General features: G+C 44.7%; 1 pseudogene; it reads left to right on the top strand.

Moving 5' to 3' along the window:
* Positions 1 to 673: 673 nt before the first annotated feature.
* On the top strand, positions 674 to 1,312 carry LOC109696892 (large ribosomal subunit protein uL16-like; annotated as a pseudogene).
* Positions 1,313 to 4,643: the final 3,331 nt, after the last annotated feature.

Raw genomic sequence — 4,643 nt, 5'->3', positions numbered from 1 at the left:
GGAAGACAAAAAAAGAAAGATATTGGTTAACATACAATATACACAAATGTATTCATAGCACAACAAGAAAAGAAATACAACTACTGTATTTTCTCTAGTCGTCACTGGTCATTGGTGGTATGTATAAATATCTTCCTCACTACAGATTCCATGTATCCTTTGCCATCAGCAAACAGGGCAGTTCTTCAGTAGGATTGGGCCCAGCCTGACTACTTAAGTGTTGCCCTTATTGAATTGTTGTAGTTTCCTCCTGACTTTAATCACAAGGTGCAGTGACTGAGCACTGCACCTTGCTGTCCTGAAGGCTGTGCTGAAGGCTGTCCTGAGGCTTCCCTGTGCTCTTCTCATACTCCTCTTTACCTTGTTACATAGTGCCCACCTAGTTTCTCCTTCCATGTCTGGATAAATCATTCCCATCAGCAAAGTACCTCCCTTCTTTGCATGCTGATTGCTTGTCATGAGGACCCTAAGTGATCAAATGGCAGTCTCAATAGCCATTTTGACAGTCATTGTTGTACCTGCTAGTTGAAGTATTTCTCTCTTCAGACTTAAGACTTCTAGGTCAGCAGAGCCCAAAGGTAGAGGGTAAGAAGCAAAATTCTCATTAGTCTCTCAGCAGTAATTACAGTGGGAGGAGCTACTAGGTGAGCCACCAAAGATCCTGGTGGTTGCCATGGTTCCCTGCCCTGCCAGGTGTTACCAGTATTAAAAGAACAATCTGTACTCTTTGTTTTGCTTCTTCTGAGGTGTCCTTGATGCCAAGATCCACATCTTTCACCTTGGGCAGAAGAAGGCAAAAGTGGATGACTTCCCACTTTATGGCCATATGGTGTCTGATGAATATGAGCAGCTCTCCTCCAAAGTCCTGGAGGCTGCTTGTATTTGGGCCAATGAGCACATGATATAAAGCTGTGACAAAGATGGCTTTCATATTTGAGTTTGGCTGCATCCTTTCTATGTCATTCGAATCAACAAGAAGTCCTGTGCTGGAGCAGACAGGCTCCAGAGAGGTATATGGGGTGCCATTGGGAAAACCCCAGGACATAGTAGATAGGGTTCACATTGGACAGATAATCATTTCCATCTGCACCAAACTGCAGAATAAGAAACATGTGATTGAGGCCTTATGTATGGCCAAGTTCAAGTTCCCTGGCCCCAGAAGATCCACGTCTCAAAGATGTGAGGCTTTAAGTTTAATGAAGATGAATTTGTGGACATGGTAACTGAGAAGAGGCTTATCCCTGATGGTTATGGCATTAAATATATCCTTAATCATGGTCTCCTGGACATGTGGCTACTCCTGCACTCCTGAGGGTTTCCCACTATCCTGTCCCCTCCTTAATCACCTTAATCATGCTCAATCATCCTTTCCACCTTAAAATTTTTTTTCACCTCTGATCTGGGGAAAATAGTACCCTACGCGGTCATTGATTTAGAGTATATATCACACCCTATAGGACATTACCTAGATCTTCAAGGTGTTGTCACTCAGCTGTCACTGAAACTGAGTCTTCATGGGGACAGTCTTCCATCCCATCAGACTACTGCTTCAGGATAAGACCAGTGAGCATATGGCAACTTGCAACTGTCAGATAAGTTCTTGGTGAGAAGCAATGCTATTTGGGCCTGGCCCGGTGAAGTCTTTCACCTCAGATTCTTAACCCTTCTTCTACATAGGACTTCTTTGGTGGTCTGCTTAGGCCTGGGCCATGTTCCTCTCAGCAGTGCTGAGGAGGATCCCAGGACCTGGAGGTTTTGTTGATACCAAGGAAATTGAAACTACTAGATATCATTACCCTTCACTAGTGAGTCTAAGAAATAGTTCCTGGGAGCAGAGCTCCAAGAGGAAGATCACAGGTCCATTGGTGGCCACTGCAGGGATCTGTGTAGTTCCAGCTTCCAATCCAAGGAATCACACAAACAAACAAACAAACAAAAGACCACATCAGACTCTGAAAAACTCATATAAGAAGTTGCTGGGCTATAAGGGGATCTATCAGGATTAGTTGCCCAAATATAAAATATCTGTGTCAAGATTGATGGCAGCCATAGGTCTTGATGAGGAAATAAATTTGCAGAGTTTCATGGATTTGGATTTCCTCCAGCCAGGGACTGGTCAGCATAAAGCCATAATTCATTGATCGCCAGGCTTCTGAGCATTAGAAAGCAAAGTGGATAGAAATTGCTGCCTGGATGTGCTAGGGCTGAAAGAGACTCCAACCTCTCCTGGGCCCCTTAGAATGACCTTTCCCTGTGACCCTGTCCACCCAGAGGGAGCCCAGAAGGAAGGAAAAAGACAACCAAATAAAAAGAGCTTTTCAACACACCTCTTAGAGGTCCCGCTGAGACTTCAATTGCCACTGGAATTTTCAAACTTTCCAAGATAGTTGGAGGAAATTCAGTGCAAGAGGACCTGCCTCTGAAAGCAGAATGTGCTCAGAACAAAGAAAGGGATAGATCCAGGTTTGCACCAGGTACAGTTTTAGAGATTTAGGAACAAACATTTATCTTGGTTCCACAAGTCAGAGGATCCTCCCTGGGTTTGTAAACTAAGTGAGACAAAGTTGGGTACAGCCAATTAGAATGTACCTAGTTTTTCTAAAAAGATGACAACAACAAACAAACAAAACAACAAAAACAGTGAATGCATCAAATGTCAGTTAAGAAACAGTCCAGATGAACAAGGCCCTGGATTCCCCAGCATGAACACACACACACACACACACACACACACACAGAGAGAGAGAGAGAGAGAGAGAGAGAGAGAGAGACAGAGGTTGGATCGACTGTTTTAAGGAGTTTATCATCCTATAGTGTTTGGAATGAATACTCAGGTTACCTGGCTGGCAGAATGGCAGTTACAACCAAGATGGCTGTAAACCTAAAATGATAGTAATGGGTTCTTTTCTTCAAAGCCTTCAGGCTCTAGTGAAAGTTCACATAGCGCCAAGTGCACCATCTTTGCCTCTACCCTTCCCTTCCTCCCACTGATCCCAGGAGTCAGCCCCACCAGTTCTTCCATGATTCTCAGAAAAAAATCAAAATAGGGAAAAATCAGAATGGCTTGAAAACTCTGGAAGACTTTCAATTCTGTTTAAGTAGAATTCAAGCTACAGTTGTCATGCATCATCCCACTTTGGGAAATCATCTTTACACAGCTGTGCCAGTGAGGCAATTAAGCTCTCTGAAGTTCCATTCCTAGATTTTTGTTTGTTTTTCTACATGTGCCATGGTTGCCCTGAGACACATCTACTGGGCAGTACAAATGGTCAATTTCATTTTTCTACTTTCCCCTGCAAAGCACAGGGCACAAGGCGGGGGAGGGAGGTGAGAGGGGCAGAGGCACAGAGGATTCTGGGTGGGAACAGCTGGATGGAGTCAGAGTACCTTTTAGGTACCAGTGGCCTCCTTACCACCCATGGGGAGCAAGATATGTGCATTCCTGTACCAACCATGCTGGCAGAGTGTGCCTTGTCCACCTGCTTTGAGTTTGGGAATTCTCAGGTCCAAAGTGAAAAGTGTCAAGGCATTAGTGACACAGTGCAGTCTGTGATCAGTCTTCCAAATTCTTTTTGTTCCACTGATAGGAATCCATGGCAGGATATGTAGGTGTAAATGGAGTTTATTAAAAGTTAGGGAAGGGAAACACAAAAGGGAGCATGGTGGTCCCAGGTGGAATCTGGAGGAAAAGAGAGTGTGCTTCTCTTCTCCAGGTGCTTTTAAAACTTATGCTAACCTATGGTAAGAATTCCCATCCAATAATCAATGAGTGGGGAGGGACATGGGAGACCCTGGGTCAGGTGAGGGTGGTCTGAGCCATCCCTGGGCCAGGAGTGGGCAACCTACACAACATATAAAATATTAAGTAATATTTTTCTGTGGGTCCTGAACTTTCCCTAACTCTAGCCTGCCTCAAAGGCATTTCTACTTTATCTAAATATTTAAAAGTGAATCCCTTTTCAGATCCTGTAGCACCAAGCACAAAGGGTCATGCAGCATGACCCACAGAGGCATGGTGGAGAGAAGGTGGTCAGAAATATGTGTGAAAAAAAGAGTGTTGACATTCTCTACTGGCCTTTTTCTTAAGAGGTTAGATCTCTTCTCTTCCCTCCCCATTACTCACTATCTTGCTCTGCTTGTCTCTTCTTGCTCCTTCTCTCTATTCTCCTCTTCTTCTCTACTCTTCCATTGTACTTTCCTTCTCTTGCTCTCTTTTCACTCTCCCCCCTTACCCCCCACCTAGCCTGACTGTTCCCTCTCCCACTTGCTTTCTTGCCTTCTTCTCCACCTTTCTTGATTCCACCTTTCCTCTCCACCTTTCCAGGTTTACTTATAGACCAAGGACCCCAGGGCAAGGATGCAGAGCTGTGTGGGATGGGGACTCCCTAAGGTTCCAGGGCACATGAGTCCCTAGGTGACCTGGAGGGATTCTAGCAGCCATGGGAAATAGAAGAGCCACTTCTTGGAGGAGCAGTTGCTCTCTTCCCAGTGTGAGCACCTCATGAGACAAAATCTTAAAGGCCACATGGGAGTTCTGGGTTCTTCTGAAAGCCTGAGGGCAGAGTGCCTCCTTCTGGGACCACATTCTTTCTTTCTTTCTTTTTTTCCTTTCTTTCTTTCTTTTCTTCCTTTCTTCTCTCCTT

This window comes from Castor canadensis, chromosome 12, assembly GCF_047511655.1.
Source record: "Castor canadensis chromosome 12, mCasCan1.hap1v2, whole genome shotgun sequence".
Taxonomy (NCBI): Eukaryota; Metazoa; Chordata; class Mammalia; order Rodentia; family Castoridae; genus Castor; species Castor canadensis.
Note: the sequence above shows the minus strand (reverse complement) of the source record. Positions and strands in the feature narration are given on the sequence as shown.